The sequence below is a fragment of the Malurus melanocephalus genome, unplaced genomic scaffold, assembly GCF_030028575.1.
Source record: "Malurus melanocephalus ecotype Western Australia unplaced genomic scaffold, MMel_1.1 scaffold_68, whole genome shotgun sequence".
Taxonomy (NCBI): Eukaryota; Metazoa; Chordata; class Aves; order Passeriformes; family Maluridae; genus Malurus; species Malurus melanocephalus.
This window is the reverse complement of record NW_026623300.1, coordinates 2,269,919-2,290,641: the sequence shown is the minus strand read 5'-3', so window position 1 is coordinate 2,290,641 and position 20,723 is coordinate 2,269,919.

Sequence of the window (20,723 nt, the reverse complement as noted above, 5' to 3'; positions counted from 1 at the left end):
TCAAATATTCTTGCCTGGGATGGATAAAAATAAATGTTGATGTCAAATAGGCTTTGTACTTATGACAAACTTGAGACATATAAAGAATCATATATCAAACTGGCAAGCTGGAAACTAGCATTTCTGAATAGCAGCAATAGAAATACAGCTTTGGCATTCTTGTGAAATACATTAGTACTTTTTAGGTAATAAATCATGCTATGGAACTTCTTAGTCTTAAAGATTTTCTGTTATTTTAATTTTTTTTTTCCAGTAGAATGAGAATTGTGCTATTTTGCTGAAAATAGCCTGTCACTAAATTGAGTATTTATGAAAAACAGATTGCAGAAAGATATGATTGAAAATCAGCAGACTTTTAAATATTTATGAATCAGTTAAAACATCACCCATATTCTTGCCGTTCATTTCAGATTATAAAATAAACTGCGGTGATTTAAAATGTGTCTTTGGCTAAATATAGAAATAGTTTATGGTTGTAGACAATTAACATCCAAATGTTGATGTCCRTAATCAGCTCTTGTTCTTGCAAAACACCAATTTATCTTTAGGTATGGTGATTTGAAAATATGTTTTCCTAAAAGAGTTAACTGTTTATGAGTTGAAAGTGATTATGCTGCAAGTATAAAATATGAGTTTAAGGAAGGCTATTTCTTGACTTGACATTTGCAGACTGGGATGTGAAGGAAATAATAGTCTKTTCCAGMRGGGTTTTTGGCAGGAAGGTAAGTGYTTCAACAACATAAAATAAACCTTGTGAAAAGGGTAATACCACTCCCCACCTCTTTATACTCAAGCAAAAAAACCCAGTCTCCTTGAGCAGCTTCAAATGTACTGAACAGCCTTTAGAAGGTTTAATTTTTTAAGTTCATATCGCATGGCTGTATATTTGTTTTCACATGTCTACCAAGAGTGAATGACCAACTGGAATTTTATGAAGGTGTGTCTCTCTAAGAAGAGCGATTTCATCATCTCAGGCATGGTATTTAAATGTTCAGTAGAGCCCTCAGAATCCCAAGGATACCTGTGTGTAGCCTGGAGCCAGGAGCGCTTGTTTGCTCAGTGTAATCCCATCTGTCGCACAACATCCCAAAGATGTTTCCRAGGAATTACTCCAACAGAGCACTGCAGTCAGCAGACCGTGAAGCAATGAAATGTCAAATAATGATGGTCCCCAGTTCCAGAGAGAAGGACAGCTGAGAAGTATCCACTGAACCAGTAGGTTTATGATACAATGCATGTGGGAGTTGAAAGAGCACTTTTTTAGATGGAAGGAGGTAATGTTCAGCGCTCTTAATTTGTGTTTCAGAGTAATGTTTATCTTAGGAAAAATAAATCTGATGGAGAAAGAATAAAGTAAGATGATTTGTAATGGTAAAGACCTCTTTTCCAGATAATGTTCCACGATCTCACTAATTTACTTTAGGACACATCTGTGATAATTGAAGAACTCCAGAAATGCATTTTGTTCCAAGTTTCAAAGGTTCTAAACACAGACTCAGGTTTCATTACTACCATCTGCTGCCTCCTAAATGGCTTTGCAAATTTGCATCATTTTACAAAGCACTAATGAGATTTTAACATTTTTCTCTATGAAAGAACTGAAGTGAGCCAACTGAGTACTTTTTACCCTGATTATCTTAACCTCTTTTTACTGAAACAGAATTGTTTGATAGCACCAGCCATCATCTTCACATAATTGCCTTTTTCATTCACGCTTGTTTTCTCTGACACCGGAGTAGCAGACAATCCCTGCCACAATGTTTTTGTAGTTTCTTAATTACGAGCTGTCAGTGCTGAATGAGCGTTTTAAGAGTGTGTGAGTATCTGCGTACTGTTTTGTCACCTTTCTTAACTTTGCATGTCATACCGAAGGCTCCTGGTAATTACTGTAATAGTGCTGCAGAGAAGTTATGTCAGCCCGCACTTRCCATTAATGCATTAACGTGTCAAAGCAGCGGTGAGTGACACAGCTTCAGGCGATCTTAAAAGCTGCTAATGGCAGTCCAACTCACAGGAATTGATTTGTAAGCAACACTAAAGCCATAAAACTTTCATCCTGAAATATGGCTTCACCAGGTCTTTTTTCTCTTATCCACCTTATATTTAGGAGCAGCTGTTTGAATAAAGCAACAGTCTGTAAAGACAAATGTTTCTTGCCATCCGTGCTGGKGGAGTACTACCAGCAAAAAGGTTGCAAAATGACAGAATAGTTAAAAGGATTCAGTTGCTCACATTGCAAAAGAAAATCCCAAAGAACTGCACTGTTCCATCAGCAGGAACCCAGAGTAGCTCAAATAGTGAGGGAAGTATGTCCTGACTTAAATTTTAATGAGTGAGATTGGACTCTAATATGAAATGTATTTATGCACTTGTAAAGAAAAGAAAACATTTATTGACTAGAGTGATACACATCTGATAGCTAAGCATAAAAATGTAAAGAAAACCTGACAAAAATACCTGGGGCTGTGGGATGGTGATACAGGTGCAGGGAGAAYGGTTTTGAAATGGCTCTCAGGTTGTGACCTCTCTGTGCAGCAGTGACTTCAGCAGCCTGGAATCAGGGGTAGAATTTGCTGTTTCTAACTGGATGCAGGGGAAGGAGAGAGCACATGAGAGAGGAGTTCCCTGTCAGAGGAAGGACAAAGCAGTTACAGCTCTAAAAGTCTGAGGAAGTAAATTTCTAAAGGATAGTGCATTCCGAAAAGTGTCATATTATGTGTGCATATCAGATCATTTTTACTATCMCAAATGGTGCAGTTTAACTTTTCAGAAATAATTTATCTATCAAAAATCTGTGTGCAGAGGAAACAAGGGGAAAACTATTTGGAAGTTTCATATCAAATATCAGTACRCAACTAAAATCCTGTCTCTGCTGCTGTCAGTGAGAGCTGTGTTATCAGCTTCAATAAACCAAATTTTTTTCTCTGTATATTCATATATATCCTATCTCCCTGCAGAACTGAGGGCTGGCAGGAAGGAAGATGAATTACTAGAAATGAAAAATAAAAAGCAGAAAAGGTCAGGTGATGAGAGGGCAGGTTATTATAAAGGAAGAGGCAAAGAAATAAGAAAAAGAATAGAAATAGGATTAAGCAAAGGAAGGCTGAGAGAAGGATTGAAAAAGAAAACTGTGAAAGAGTTTCCTAATATTTCTGATAGTTTAAAAGTTTAGGGTTTTTGATCAACATAGTCAAATATTCTTTTTTCAGTCAACAGCTGTGAAATCACACTGGGGATCCAGGAGTGTTTTCCAGTACTTCACTGAAGCACCAGCTGTCAAATGACAAATCTTTAGTAAGAATTCTTAATTAMTGAAACAAAGGGAAAAGAGCTAGTTGCTGAAAGTTGGAAAATAAATTTTTCAGTCTTTGTGTTTAGTTCTTTCCTCTTCAATATTTTTATTGTAGTTGTGGTGGYTTAGATGGTGTAGGAGACTTTACAGGCACCGTTTGTTAGGGTGATCAGTGTTTTGGAGAAAAGAGACAAATTTTTGAGGTTGCCTAGGAAAAAAAAATAAATTWGTTTTATATGCAAAAACGTGTCTGATTTTTTTGTCTTAAAAATATTAATTCTGTGTTTAGAATTTTGATGTCCTCTTTCTCTTACTTGCTTTTCATGGGGGTTTAGGAGGAAAAAAGTTATTTAAAAAAAAAGTCCAGATATTTAATTCCTTGCCTGGGAAATTATTCACTCTGTCTTTTTGGTGCCAGAACTTATCTGCATCTCAGCAACGGCTCATAAAGGCCAGCAAGGTACACAAATTGTGTTTTAAAGTCCAGGAAGTTTGTTTGTTATTATTTTCAAGGTGCTTGATAGGACTTTCCATAAAGGGAGTTTTGTCATGTGTTTTGTCAATACATAGACTTTTAAAGTAAGATTGATCATGAAAAGTTTGTAGTAAGTGAAATGTAAGTAAACTTGATTAGAAGTTATGGGAGAAAGCACACAACACACTTTGGCAGTTTTCCATGCTATGTCTGGCAAATTGCTGCCAAATTACTGTACTGTTCATAATTCATAAGTTCAAGTCTAGACTCTTCTATGTATTAYACCCACTCTGTAGATTCTGGATTTTTCTCTGCCTTTTCAATTTCTCTTCTTTAATTGTACCATGGAATAATGTTAAATGTCATGTGTGTCTAAAAAAATCATGTATTTTGTCTTTGAATCCAGGGTAGCTTTAGTTAAAGTCTTAAATTTTTTGAGGGTCAGAAAAAACCCAAAAAGATAGTTTGTGTTACCCTTATAAACATGGTGAAAAAATCTTCAGTCTAAAATCTAACAAACTTATTTTTCAGCTTTTGAAGACTCATATTTTTCTTAAGTATTTTACATGTCTTGAAACTTTCTTACACAGGGTAATGCTATTTTATAGGATTAATTGCAAAAAATGCACTGAGTACCATGCTGGAGCAGGAATGCACAATGGATAGATTTGAAAATGGCAGAAAGGAACCTTAAATAATCTTTTGGATTTGCAAGGATAATGTGACTGAAATGAACTCTTGGGAGGATTAGTGAGTAATGCTAAGTATCTTAACAGAAATAACTTTCTTTTTTATTATGTGTGAAGTATTAATGATTGCCAGTTGATTAATATGGATTATCTTGTGTTTTAGATGGGTGCCAGAATTACTAGTGTATAGAAACTTAATATATAACATAAATCAAGCCCATAATATGAATCAAGAATATTTTGTMATCTGGAGTCTTAACATAGAGAAGTGTTGTGTGGTAGCTATCCCAAAGGTGTTGCTCTTACTAATGCACTGCACTTGCCTTAAATCCATGTTTACTTGCTTAATAATTGAGTTTTTTTTTTTCCATAATTCCTTTCTCACCAAAGTTTTCCTATTCTTTCCACTCTGGKACAGTTGATAAGGTTTGCCATCATAACAGGCATATAGGTCAAATGAAAAAACATTTAGCTTTGCACAGAAATRCATTCCTTCACTGTGGGAAATAGATTTTAGTATTTTGTTCAATACTTCCTGCCACTAGAACACTAGAACTAGTGCAGACACTGATATACAGGTATTTAGGCTTTTTTTTTCTGTTTCTGGCCCAATGTCATGACACAATATATGGCCAAAAGCGATTTTGGTTTTAAACAGAAAGTACTTTTATTGACTGGCATAACTGAGCAACCTTAAACTTGGGTAAGATTTAGATCCTGGTTGTAGTTGAAGACCATTTCTATCAGAGAGGTTTGAGAAAGACAGACACCAAAGGTCAAAAATCTAGATCTATATGAGCACCTGTAGACTTGGAAACATGGTATGATTTACAGAGTTTACCAAGGCAATTTGCTTAAMCAAAACTCATAACAATTCATGCTTCTAACTGTTGAAGTGGATTCTGAATCCATGCCACCCATACATTTGTCTGAGGTCAAAAGAGCATCCGCATCAGCTCCAGGCAGCAGCATGTWACCCTTATGGTAGGTCTAGCTATGAATTCTGCATCAGCATCTGACCAGGGCCCACCTGGGGGATGTTTCCACATCCTGATCAAGATTAGACTTCCTTCTTCTTGCCTTTGGGTCACTTTCATATTCTGACTTCATTTAGCTAATGATTATTTTCATCTAAAGAACTGTAAGGAGGTGCTGGTGCTTCAAATAGTCAGAACAAAGGCTTTGTTTCTTATTGCCATTAAACCCAAATGTTAACGGCAAAAAGGTACTTTGGGAAGTACAAATCCAAGGTTTGAAACTTTTATTGCATTTATGTAAATTTGCCTCTGAAACACTTAAAATTTTCCTTGCAAGGTTAGCGAGACCTAGAGACAGCAAATTATTTTAAACGGCTTGTAATTCACGCAGATGAGGCCGGCTTTTTGCCAGAAAACTCTCTTTTATCCCTTTCCAGAAAAATGTCCCGATAACCTTAATCTGTTGAAGGGAGGCATTGCTTAGATGTTGAGTTATTAGAACAATATTGTAAAAGAGCAAAAGTTGATGTGGAAAATAAAGCTGCACTGAGCAGACTATAAAATGTTTRATAGCGTTACTGTCACAATCGCACTTAATGGTTCTTAAATAATAGTGCAAATATTACAGTACCTCTGAGTCTTCAAAAATATGCATTTCATTAAGTAGGCTTTTGTAATCAGCTGGGCCATAATGTTTTCTTCTACGCAGTTTTTATTATGAATGAAATGAGTTGTAGTTTACTGCTTTAWTCCCTCTGTTTCAGAAAGGCAGGCGAGGTGCCAGCTACTGACTACACGTGATGTACAAATACTTCCATTTGCTTGGATTCCATACCTGTGTAAAACTCGTGTCACTCAAAGAAGAGATATAATAYTATAGAAATATTGCAGTGCCATAAATGTAATACTTTGGGAACAAGTGCTTTAAAGTACTCCTGTATTTTAAAATATTATCTGAGATAATAAAAAAGTAGTTTAACTGCGATATATTAAAATGCTTTTAGTCGTTACCCAAAATACTTCCACAGTTGTAAGAATTCTTTGAACATCTAGAATGWTAGCATGCCACTATATCTTCTTAAAATTACATTTTCTGTACGTATGCTTTCTTGAACTTTTTGGAGGATAAGAAATGCTGTATGTATAACGTGATGCGCCTGATATAGAAACTAACCAACAGTTTTCTTTACTTCATCTTTTCCTTCCCTTCCTTTTACAAAATCACAGATTGGAAAAAGTTGGAAGGAACCACAGTGGATAATCTGGTTCAATCTCCTGCTCAAGCCAGGTCATTCTAGAGCACGTGGCACAGGATTGTATCCAAACAGTTCTTTAATCCAGTGTGGGACACTCCACACTGTCTCTGGGCAGTCTGTTCCATGGCTCTGTCATCTGCACAGTAAAGAAGTTTTTCCTGATATTCAGGTAGAACTTTCTGTGCATCAGTTTCTGCCCGTTACCTCTCGTCCTGTTGCTGGGCACCACTGACATGAGCCTGGCTCCATCCTCTTGAAGCATCTTCCTTTAGATAGTACTGAGCAATGAATGGTCCTGTTCTGTAATTCTCCATGTCCTTCTGCTTCCTTAAAARCACAGTGGTGCCATGATTTGCTGAAGTTCAAAGAGCTGTGTACAGTGCCTCAACACTGGGTTGGCCTACTTGGACCTAGGGTAGTCTTATGTGTGCAAGTAATGCTTGTGCCATGAAGGTGCTGACAGCTGGAATGTTCTCAAAAAAACTAATTTATCTAAGATTTCCATGTGCTGATGAAAGGCCTCCTAAAGTGATACTCAACACTGAATTCCAGGTCATGTACTCAGCTGCTTTGAAACCATCTGATCATGCATGACTAAATGATTTGAATTGTCAAGAGTACAAGAACTTTGGTCTGCATAAAACCTTCCTCTGTTGTATAAATCAGAATATAAATCTGTACAAAATCGTATTTAGCTATAAAGAACCTCTGAAACTTTCTGTAATGTTCTCCAATCTCAGAAAGAATGGCAATGGTAAAAATCTYTATTGTCTAATCAGTTGATAGGATTTGCCTCTGAAGCTGTTGCAACCATCCAAATTTTTTATCAACAAAGGAGAATAWGATTGTTTTTCTCATTATAACCCTTTATTTCCATTTTTCCATTGAAGAGAAACACTCTTTAAAAGACATTTTAAAGTTCATTATTATTTCTTCACATTTAAAAAAATTCTTAGCATGCTTAAACAGCATAACTTCATTAGACTGTTCTCTAAACCAATAAGAAATATGTTTGTGTACTGAAATCTCTTCTATTTGTGTTATAACTTTTCTTCTTGAAATATGAGTAAACATCTTAGAAAATGAAAAGAAAAATTGGAGTCTATATGCTTTTCAGTCTGTGTTTCTTTTGGAATTTCTCTCTCTTTTCTCTACAAGTTCTGGCTGAGTGCAATAAGGAAAAATAGAAACCRTTCAAGAAGAGTCTTGCAGTTATCAGTAGGGCTAAAACCATTCTACTACATTTTACCTTGGCTCATATTTTGCCTCAATCTTTTGGACTACTCMCTCTGTACATGAAATAAAAAGTAAGAGGATATAAAAAGAGAGAATTTCAAAAAATGCAGTTGAGCAGGAAAGGGTTTGGCTAAAACAGTAAATGACTGATATTCATAACAGTTCTGGGACGGGCATAAAAAATTGGAGATCTGGTGTAGGAGAAGAATAAGTGTAATTGCAGAATGTCAACAGAAGGTCTGGGAGGTTCTTTCAGAAAGGGTCCTAGACAAGCAAAGTGTGTCTGTTGCTGCTCTGTACAGTACAATACCTGAAGACTGAATGGAAGCTAAATATGAAATACATGATAGTAATTTTCTATGGCAATATGTATGCACACATAAGAAAATGTTATTGGATATTCTGTACCATATAAAAATATATTTTGATTGGGATAGTCTGAAAAAAGTCTTGCTAACTTCTGTTAGAAATGTTAGATCCCCTTATGTGTAACTGAAAACTCTCAGATGAGAATAACTACAAATGAGCTACGAATTATCTCCTCCAGGAATAGCTTTCTGTCCTAATTTTCATTTTAATAGCTGTATCCAGACTGTTACCTTTGTAGGCATTGGATAAAGACTGTCTGTTTGCCATTTTGGACACTCAATCAAATAAATTCTTATTGCTGAGGATATTGATGGATATTCTGTTTCCCTCCATAGCTATGGGATCTGGCTCCAAGCTTCAGATTGACAGTAATCCCAGTGTTGTACTTACCCATTCAAGGATGGGATGGGTGATGTCTGAATTAATCCCTTTGTGCCCTGTTTATCCCTCTTTGAGTAATAATAGCATATTCCTAAAAATGACATGATGGACCAGGTCCTGCCATGTGCAGCACATACACACACAGCACTGGAGTGGAGAGATTTCTGCTCTCTCATCAGAAACAACTCCTTGGCTTCTATGCAAGAGTTACCCTTCTATCCTTGTTCCTACATTTGAAGAAAATCCAGGTGGGGACTTGAATCAGTTCTAGTTTTTAAAATAGCTGTCAGCTCTTCTGTTATGTTGGAGGCACTAACAATGCCTCATTGACATGCTGTTAATGGCATGTAATTGCAGGAGTTACAAAGAATGAATGTTTTCTGTTAGGCATCAAATTTCTCTTGAGAAAAACACAATTTCTTTTTTTTTTTTTTCTTTTTTTTTTAAGAGATTTGCTTTACTAATGAATTGATGTCTGGAAAAAATCTTGTAATATCTTTGGGAAATAACACTAATGTGTTACAAACTGTTGAACCACATTCAGCGCTCTGCAGGTGAATTAAGTCACTATTATGGTGTTTATGAGAAACTCAGCTAAAATTTAGAGATATGTGGCATGCATAAGTGCAAAAGGTCGCTTGTGTATATATATATATATATATATATATATATATATGTATGTATGCATAAAATTCCAAATGAAGAAGTAATTTTTCTTCTCTTACCACCAATTTCCTTTGGAGGTCCCCTGAGCCTACCATATATTTCACCTCGTAGCCATGGCAGTGCAATAATTCTCAAGCTGAACCTTTTCCGGGAATGCAGTTTAAGTTTCACCAGCAGCAGGAAGCATCTGACTGAAAGGCAAATCCTGATCTTTTGGAGATGGGATGCATGCTGTGTAATTCTGAGATCACTGTGAGTCTCCGGGGCAATGGACAAGTTTAATAAATTTCTTCCCAGAGGCAGCTTATTTGCTGCTGCCTGGAGTTACAGCAGGCGTTTTGTTCAATTGTTAAAATTCATTCTTTAGAAAATGCACAGAACTTAACTGTTAAAATCCAATAAAAAAAAGCTAGTAATTTTTCTATTGCTCTCCTGGTAGCCCATGCTGATTTAAAAGTTTGYATCAAAAACATGACAGTACTTCAATGTTTTTAACTAACTTTTATGAACTGTGAGATACGAACAGAAAATTAGGATATAAGTGAAAGAGGAATGTTATCCTTGTATTTAAAACACATGTATGGGTTTTAGATCCATATTGCTGCAGCTCACCCAGCCCCTAAGTGACTATTGTACAGTGTGCATCATGTACTGTCTATTCAGTAAAACTTGGAGAGGGATKACACGATAACCCGTGTGAGCTGCACTGTTCTATGCTCTCTGAATCTATTCATTCTGTCTATTCAACGTTTATAATATCATTTTTTTTTAATAATACTTCAGCTACTTTGTCCCAGAATGCTGAAAGACCCTACAAGCATACAGAGACACTCTTGTGTACAAGAGGCAATTACTCTTCTTTACTGGGACTGTTTCAATATTGTGAKTTACAGAGCTGTGCACACATCAGCTGCTCTTCCATGGAAGTATCTCTTACTTAAAATGCAGCTGCTCTGCATTTGGCCTTGATCCAGCTTACATATTAAGTTTTGTTGTTTTCAAGCAATTTATTTTTGATCATATTTGTGTGTCTGACTGATATAACAGTTTGCCTGCACCTAATAACCATAACTTGCTTGTGCTCACTGCTGTCTTAGAAGATAAAGTTGTGACTGGACCTGATTTATATGTGAGCAGTTGTACCTTCCTGAACTATGGGAAAACTAATGCTTGGCTCATATATTAGTGGTATATTAATGCTAACAATATGCATACAATGCTCAGAGCAAGGATCTTCTGAAATATTTTACAGCAAAATAGGAGAGTATCCATCACTGTCATGATTTCTGTGAGCATAAATATTTTGTGATATCATAAYTTTGAGACTATAGACTTGTAGATTTTGCATGCCTTAAGAGCTTTTTCGAATTGGAGTAATGTACTACAGCTGGGTTTCCACACAGATATTAGACTGATGTTGGCAACAAAGCTCTTGTTTTTCTAAGGAAAGTGAGAAAGTGCTTTTTGCAGTGATTGTTTATATGCAGGGATTGTTTGCAGTGAAGTAGTATCAGCTTTATGGCAAGCAGAATGATRGGTTTCATTCTTGGCCTTTTTTTACCCCCTTTCTTTGGATGTAATATCCATAACTGTTAAAAGACTTATGACCAAATTATGACATTAATATCCAATGGAAAGCCAAAGCAAGTTTCTGGAAGATAACAGAAGTACTACTAAAACTGATTGTTGCTCTACTGGGCAAAAGAAATTTTAAAATTTTACGGGCTTGCAGGACAATATTGGTAAGGATTCCCTTTCTAGTTTTTTGTTGTAGTGTTGATTATCAGTTATGGCCAGCAATTACAGTATGAAAATGTTCAATGATTTGTAAATTGTACAGCAAGCCAAACTCTGTACCACMGAATACTTCTATTTAGACTCTTCCCATCCCATCTATACTAAAATGCTTTATGCTTATATCCAGTCTGAAATGTCTCCAAGGCTTGCATATTTTTCCCATAAATGTAAGTATTTTGAGAATAAATATGAGGAGACAATATTTTGAGCTGACTTTTCTAGAAGTTAGAGATATTTCTTTTTCAAATTGGAACATTTGCTACAATTCGAGTTCTTTTTTTCTTGAGGCAGATTCTTAGGGTAGATTGCTACCTTACAGCACCAGGTTTTCACTAATTAAGTATTTTATAAAATATTTTCCTTAATATATATAGGAAGTGTTTCTTGGAAAACAACAGCCTCATTTAAAAATATGATAACTTTAATTACTTTTCCTACTTAGTAATATTTTGGTTTTTTTCTTATGTAGAAAGAAATTCAAGATATGGACTGTGGGGTTTAATTGCACTGTAACATCATTAACTTATTTGGGAACTCTACTGGGCAATCAGTCATGCAGTGTTCTTGCCTTGATTGCTTGGGGTTGCTCATAGGTTATGCTGTCACCCTTCTCCCTACCAACTTTGCTCAACTTCTCCTGAGACCCTGCTGTGTTAGGGTTAAACTGTTTCTGGTGAAAAAACTTGTCTTCCTCTTGTAATAAATACTGAAGGTTTCAGCTTCCTTGCTACTCAAAAGGCATTTCTGGTTCCAGGTCACAAGAGATCTCAACCCTGTTTTGAAATGAAAATTCGCCTGCACCCTTGTTGCCAGGATACAATAATTTAGACTGTACCTTCTCCACCTTCTTATCTTGAAAACAGTGTAAAGTCAGTTGTGAAAATACTATTTCCATTCCAGTAGTCACTTTGGAGTTCCAAAAGAAACTAAATTAGTGCCTAGACCAGATATGATGGTTGTTTTGTAATCCTGGATATTTTAAAAATCTCAATTGGTAATTTCATAGATGTGCAACATGAATATCATTAAACTTATTCTAGAAGGGGGAAATGTAATGTAATGGCTCTCAATGTGTTTTGTGAAACTGGCTGCCAGATGAAACAAGTTCAGAAATATCCTGAATTACCATTGGAGCAGRCTGGGTTTATTGGGTCACACAGCGTGTCAAATACTTCATATGCCATTCTCTTCTTCTTCCTCTGGAGAATTAAATACTTATTGTAGTTTTCTTTCTGCATGTGCATGTTAGAGAAAACAATTTCAAGAAGCATACCCAGACAGCTCTTCAGTCAGGAAGTAGTGAGCTTTCCAATGCTTCCTCATTCATGAGCAGAGCTTTTTTTCGTATTTTTGGACCAGAGAAGCACCTTTTTTATTTTTTTCCCCYAGAGGGCTTTCATTTTTGCTCAGCCTTAAGAGTTGTGTCATTTTAGGTGACATTTCTGATATGAAAAACTCAGGCTCTGACTGTCTTGGAGTTAAAAACCAGGAATATATTACAAGCTGTGGTCTTTGAAGGGTCCTAAAATATAAAGCCCAGTCTTTCCAGAACTGGTTCTAGGAGGTGATTGATTTTTGTTCTGAAGAGAGAAAAGTCTCTTTACACAAAGTTTATAAATGCAAATGTTTTYACCTGCCCCTTGGTTAGAAACTAGGATTTCCTGGCTCCCCAAAACTGTAGTGTTGGAAAGATCCTTGGTGTTTTAGAAATGCCAAGGTGTTTTTTGAAAGTAAAMAGAAAAGTTTTGGCCTGCAGGATACTGCTGTTATTGAACAACTGACCACACCCAGCCTGAAGCTACCCATGTACAAACCAGTTCTAGATCACTCTTGCCAAAGAAGTTATTTTGCTGTTCAAACTTTTCAGCTGAGGGGTTGGATTTCTGTTGTTTTTCTGGACATCTGCTTTGGAGTTATTGTGGATTGGGAAATGCCTCTGTTTATGCCTTACCAATGGAGAGTTCTTGAGCAAAATGGCAGGAGTGAGMTCATCTGCTTCCACGTATTTGCAGAAAAGCAAAGCTGGTGTCTAAGTTCTCCCAAATGATAATGCTAAGAATTGAAAAAACAAGTTTTGCACTCAGTGTGAAGAGAAAAGGATGGCTGAAATGGGTTGAGAAATGGATGTGCTTATGAACCGTTCATTCCCTTGCATATGAGGGAGAAAGGCAAGTTGTGAATGAGGGTGGGGATCAGCTTTTCAAGGTACCCTCTTGTGAGATTTGAAAGGCTTAAATGGATTTCAGTTTGCCCTCTTTCAGGACAGTAATCCTCTCAGTACCAAATCCTGGCCAGATGTTCATTTCAGGAGAGTGGAGTTTGTGTTTCTTTGAAGTAATGTTCTTCTGCTCCTCGATTTGAAGCCTGGAGTCTTCTCAAGGTAATCTTCTAAGCTTGTACCTTGAAGGAGTGATACAGTTATTTTCTGGTTCTTGTTTTGTGAATGTGTTGCATCTGCAGATTTCTGGCTCTTCATACCTTGAATTTTTATGAGCATCCCTCCAATCCTTCCTGTCTCTTATTTAAGAGACAAGATCCTTTACAYTTTGTTTCAGAAAATTTTAACTGAGAAGCATATTTACATACCCTGGAAAAGATTCATGGCTTCCAGCAGTGCCACCCTACCTGGTCATTGAGGGAAAAGTAATCTGATAATGCAGAACCACGTTGTGATATTTCCTCATATAACTAAAAATCCCATAAATTTGCAATAAAACTGCAATATCTGTGTTCGATATTGATTAGCTATTTCTGTCTTCAGGTAAACATTTTTTTGAAAAGATGTGTCCATTTTCAAGGTAAAACATAATACCTAAGTAATCTAGAGGTATTTATAAGTGCTCATTGATTGAACAGAAGGAGAAARCAGTCAGGAAAAACCCTACTGTGTTGAGTTAAAACCACACTGGCTCACATTTAACTTTCTATTTATATAAATGGAGACTGATGAGGAATACACTCACCTTTACCTGAAGGTCACATTCAGATTGGTTTTAACTGCAAAGGCAATGGGGTAATAAATATTAACTAAATGCAGCCTTTGCTTGCACTGGTAAAAATTTCACAGAGGAAAATGTTTTACATAGTTAAAACGTCAAATATCAAAGCATTGCAGTTTTTTTTTGTCCCTTTAAAGACTGCGCACCTTAAGGCCTAATTTCAAGAGATAACTGGTTTATGTATTTCTAAATTTTCATGGCGAGATTTTTCATTTGGCTCATTTAAAAAAGAACATAGCAATAAAACATGGAGGACCAGAGAAAGATCTTGTTGTAGATTTACAGTTTCTCAGTCTATAATATTTACTCCTTGATCTTATGGTAGTTCAGATTAGATGAAGCATTTTCCTGTATATAATCTCTTAAGGTATTAAAAAAATGCATTGGACTGCTGGCTCTGATTAATATTAGAACATTTTATTAAACTTGGATCAGTAATTTTCTGTTGTAAGTTGCTATTCACTGTTTTCCACATTGGATCAATTTTATGACCAAATTTCAAAATTTGGCTTTGATCAGAGAGAACAATTATGATTGCTTTTCCATGTAAACTTCTTCTGCTTTCCTAAGAGTTTGTCCTGTGTTTCTCAGCCAGCCTCAGAATTAATAAAATTTGTTGTCTTTGAGTTTAGTTATACTCCAAACTGATTTTATGCAGGCAGCTACAAAGGACAGTTAGAAAAGAGCAGCTTTCAGAGGCTGAAGTGTCATCTAAATCTCAGGAGATAAAAAGTGTGTTTGTACACAGTAATTATATACAGGTTGGATACAATTTGAAATAATAAAAAAAGCAGTATAAAGAAGCAAGCATGGTCTTTTTCAAGATATACTTAATGCATAATAAATGCCATTTCAGTAAAGCGGAATTTCTTTTGCACATAAAAATCAGTTAGCCTCTATTCTCACTGAACGTTCTAGAAAATGCTCAAAATGAGAATACCTCCATGAATTTTCATTGGGCTATGCTTTTGCTCTGTAGTTTTAAATAAAATGCAATGTTTGCTAAGCCATGGTTGTCTACAGAAGCACTGTAGACATCAGTGAAATAACTTCTCTTGATTTTGTTTTTATTCACAAATTCTGCATTTTAGACATGATTCCAATGCAAATCAACCCCCCAAACTTCCCATATTCAATGCAATTGTGATTGAGAAGAGGTAAACTTGCAGTTACACAGCTCAACCCGTATTTAGCAAGCTGGCTGTGAATGAAACTTGGTGTAAAGTGTTGATGACAGACAGGTTGCAAGAGTTCAAAGTCTTGAAGTCTTCCCAATGAACATGTTGGTATCACATGTAGGTGTTTCCAAACCATCCAGTAAGCATAATATAATACAGCAGGTTATCATATAATTCTTTTTAATTTTCTCTTGCTGTTCAATTCATGTCAGAAATGGTGATATGAACACTAAGTTATTAATTCATGAATGACTGTCTACTTTATGTGAAGGAATCTTTTCCACTAGTTCTTTAATTTAGTATACTTGAGAGTTTGTTTGGGTTTTTATTCAGGGCTTTTTTTTTAATGTTTCCTTTATGTTTTAATATTTCATAAGTTCTGTCTTTTTGGATATCGCCACTGGTGATCTCTCCTTTTCCGTTTATTCATCTTAAATTCCAAGTCCCATGGTTTTTCATGTAGATTTTCAGATTCCTTCTTGGGAAAAATTAACCATCAGCACAGAATTTTGGCTGCTTGAAGAAAGGTTTCCTTCTTTCCCACTTACTTTCTTTTCCATTTTTTTATTGTTAGCACTTTTTTTTTTTTTTTTCCATTCTGCTTTCTGATCTCACTTCTTGCCTCTTCCTAGCCATCTTTTTAATGGCATAATCAAAAATACACACTATCAGCCCCTGGCTGTACCGTGGCTTCCTGATGCTTCTCCAGGATGAGGTGTCCCTCATTTACTTTTGTGGCAGTGTTTGTGTTTTCTCTCTCTCCCTTTCTTCAATATCTATATAGGAAACAGGCAGTTCCTTAAAACCTCATTTGAGAATGCACTCATTGTATAATGAACACCAAATGTCTGAAGTCGCCAGTGTAAAGAAACATTTGGAAATTACATTGATGCTGAAATGTGTTTTCGCAAATGGGTCAATTACAAATAACAGTGAGCCACATAGAGGATGATTTATTGGCAGAAAGAAAACCTGTAAATGTTAATAAGTCTTCAAAAATACATTCTGCAGATTCTCTTTCCAGGTTGTGGTTTGCAAACTATTTTATCTTTCTCCAAAACTTTAAAAATTGTAAGCAATCTGTAAGGATGTGTCTGCCACAGCTTAGAATTTGTGTCTATATTCTGGAGAGTTTCCAAAGGGTTTTCTTCTGCCAAAGTAGTGTAAAGTGGTTTAAAAGTCAAAGATAGAGTTAAAGAATATAAGAATAAAAAAGAATCAAGGTTTTTTCTCTGTGTCCTCTGAATATCTTATATATTTGATTTACCTGTRGTCATGTATTTATCTTTTTAGTGCACCTCTTACCTGGCCATTTAACTGACAGTTTAAGCACAAATTTATGCCTAATGGCCTTCCAGAATATCCTGCTGTATCCTCTCAAGTTCGCAAGCAGCCCCTTTTTTACTCAGACAATTCTTCTGTTTTTTTAAAGAACACAACAGTAATTACCAATGTTAAATTCAGAACACCTATTGAATCTGTTTGAACTGTGGTTTTTACCTTTGGGACTCTTCCCCTGAAATCACAGGCCCAGAATGTGTCAGGTGGGAAGGTGTCACCTGGGCCATCTGGTGCCACCTCCCTGCTCAAGGTGGGTCATCCTAGAGCACATGGCASAGGATTGCATCCAGGTGACTTTTAAGTATCCTGACTTTTGAGTATCCCTAGAAAAGGAGAATCCACAACTTCTTTGGTCAACCTGTCTCAGTGCTCTCTTACCCTCACAGCAAAGTTTATCCTCATGGTCAGACAGAATTTTGTGTTTCTCTTTCTGTCTGCTGCCTCTCATCCTATTGCTTGGTATCACCAGGTAGTACCCAGCTCCATCCTCTTGGCACCCTCCCTTCAGATGCATACACTGATAAGTAGTTCATTACTATTATGGGTTGTGATGCCTTTGTGATAAAATATATAAATAGCCCCTTAGTGGTAGAGACAGACCTTTGAAATATTTATGGAGATTTTAATTTAACTTCACAAAAATGAGAGCTCCTTATGGAAATGTGTATTGGCAGAAATATTCATTAYGCATTGTTTCTTTGAGCTTGTTTCACACTTGTGGAAATACAAGGTACACTTAGGAGCAAATTCTGAAAAATCGAGCCCTTAAGTAGTTTCACATATAAAGCCATTGTCAATTCTGTATTAATGTGATGTGTGTAATCCTTTTATTGTGTGCACTCAGGAAATAATCTCATCATCATGAAGATGTTGGTTAAGTAGTTGATTAGATTAGATGTACTTATAAAAGAGGGAGAATTTACACTCAGCTCAGAAATATTAAAATAAATTATATTGTGAGTGAGGTTTTCAAAGACCAGAGGTGCAGTGTTTTATAGAACAAATACACTTTGAGTGATGCAAACAGGAGCTGCTTACAGGGCTGAGAGCTGTGTGTATTTAGTAGCTATATTTATATATGCCTCTATTTGTTAATCCATAAAGATGTGAATATGTAGTAAGCTTGTTTGTGACCATGTATTGTACATTTGTATTGAAAGACTGATAATTCAGTGGATGTACTCTTTGGAATATTGTCTTTTTTCCTGGGCTTACACCTGTGTAAATTGTGTCACGATACTACCAGATGTACTACCTTGCTATCAGTAACAGCTAGAGGAAAATCTGTTTTCTGTTTGTTTTTTTATTTTTTTTAAGAGGCTCAGTCATAAAAATGGAAGTGTGATTACAGACAGACACTTGAACATGAAGGAATTAATCTGTAAAACTGGATGCTGGAAATGAGGCTTGAACATGGCAAAATGGTATCAGCTAAAGCGGTGAAATATCTTTAAAGGGAGGATTATTAAGGAAAATATCTTCAAATAAATTAAACTCAGACACTGCTATATGTTTGTGGCTGAGAAATACAAGAAAAATTGCTATTTTTGTTTATCAGAAAACATGATGTTTTTTAACAGGAATCTGAAGCAAAACATTAACTAAATATTCCTAAGGCTTTTTTTTTTTAATCTTTTATCTTTGGAGATTCAAAGACATAAGTAAGATTGTTCTCTTTTTTCCTCTATTTTTTATTTTTCATTTAATACAGACATTTTTCTTTATTATAAATTCTTTTTGTCATGAGCATTTTGCCYGCAGATGAATTGTTATGCAGCAGGAAATAAAAAATTCTAATAATGCTTTATKGTGCAAGGGGGTTCAATTTCTTCAGAGAATGATTGCATTTAATATAATCAATGGCAAGAGCTGAGCAAACCTGACCCAAATACATGGTGATTGCCCACTGAATGCTATTTCATATGATGTGTCTGTAGTGGCTGATCCTCTATGCTATGGAAATGATGCAGGCCAGCCTCTGTGGCAGGGCTCGACTGTAGATTTCTGCTGAATCCATAAACCAAAAAAAGATTGTTCCATAAAGTTCTTTTTGCTAACAGTGCCATAGCTCAAGCTGGGACCTTGAGCAAAGAATCCCTGGACCATTGCACCCTTGCAATCTGAATTTCCCACCCCTTGAGCAAGAGTTCAGACCAGCAGTAATATAAACCGTGTGTTCTTTCTCTTCCTCATYGGGTCCTTAAYTTTCTCTAGGTGGGCTGTTTCYTTTCTTGACTCTAAGGTTGCACCTKCTSTTGARGAGYTTRTTTTCTATGGCTGGGACTTTTACTTGACTCACTAAAGTTTTAACAGATTAGATGAATGTTCCCAGCCTGTGGATGAGGCTTCAGCAATTTCAGCTGCTAACACCAAGCAAGTTCTGCTAAACAAGTTGTATATGGGTAGCACACCAAATTGCACAGCATGTAGATGTAGAAATGGAGGATATTCATGGGACAGGGTGGATCAGAGGGCTGGTGATGTAATCCAAGTCGTTTTGCCTCCAGGTCACGCGGTCTTATCTGTCTCAGGTTGGTGGTGACCAAAATTCATTGCTACCCAAAGCTCAGTCAGTGACCTGTGTAAGATGAGCTGCTGCTCTAAGTCAGCTTCCTACTGGGAAGGTGTTTGTATTGCAGGAATCCCTGTACCTGGCATCTTCCCTGATTGATAAAACCTTGTAATTGACATTCAATTGTCAGAGAGATGAGGCTTTTATTCCTAAAGATTCCTTGTTTCTCCTTAACTTCAAAGCAGATAAAGCAGATAAAGAAACCCCTGTGTTCAGTGTTTTGGTGTCCTGTGTGACCTCTGGGCCATGGTGTTGCTCTCTTGGCTGCTTCAAGGTTAGAGAAAAATGTGAATGTACACTTACAGCTTAAAGCCTTTAATTCCTTAGGGAGGAAATTCCTTAAGGATTAAGGAAAATGCTTAGGGTCTGATCCTGTAGTATTTTGCTACTTCATATTATCCAGATCCCTTGTGCTCCTTCACCATCCTACAATGACTAAACAAATCATTTCAGTTTCTTCATGTTTTCTCCTATTTCCTTCAGAAACACTTACCATTTCGAATATTCTCCTAAAGCTTGTTTAGTGGGTGCTCTCTCCTTTTCTTCTTCCTTTTTCTCTTCCCAATTGTAAAATTTTAGGGTGACTTACTGAAGCCATTTGTTGCTGAATTACATATTCCTACGTTCAATTACAGTAATGAACATGGAGAGACACCATGGTAGGCTTCCTTTCAGGAAAGTTGTTACTGTATTTGTAGCAAAGTACTATTTCTTCTCRCTCTTCCTTTTTACTTTTCCTTTGAAAAAACCATGACATCTCTTTATCACTCACTCTAGCCCATRTGTCCACTAACTCATGCCTGTAGCATCACCTCTAGAATCTGGAGGATCTAKGTGATAGGGTCCTGAATACTCATTTAGGTACATAAATAAATGGTAYCTGAATTTCAAAAATACCTAGCTTCTGCATTTCCCAGCACTATTTAAAATCTGACTTAAAAATCCAGAGCAGCAAAGTACASTAAGTAATAATAGCTCTAATGAGAAATTTTAAATGTTTCTCCTTATAGAAGCATTGGGAATTTGTGTGTGCAATGGATATATRTGTTCCCTTCTGCACAGCAGTTTGCCAGGGAATGATGAAATCAAGATTACTGTAGAGTTTTCTGTTGTGTGTGCCACATCCCAAATCCATCTGTATTTATAACGTGGTGCTTTTACATCTGCATATTGACAACTCAATGACATCAGCCTCAAGAGAACATTTAATGTTAATTTACAGGATCCTGATGCCACGAAGAGGAAGACCACTTTTGCAAAAAAATGAGGCAGTCTGTCACAATCCTCTCTGTCCCTCCTGTGAGTACTGCTATATTGCTAGAAACTGTAGAATTTAAAAATAAATTATTGTATTTACTAGCATGCTGTCCAAAATTAGAAATATAGTCGAGCTCATTGTTTGCCTAGCCAGAGAATGCCTTTTTCTGTGTGGTGCAGAAACAGGTAAGTCACTCACAATTCCCCACCTGTGTTTCCATATCTGTACACAGAAGGG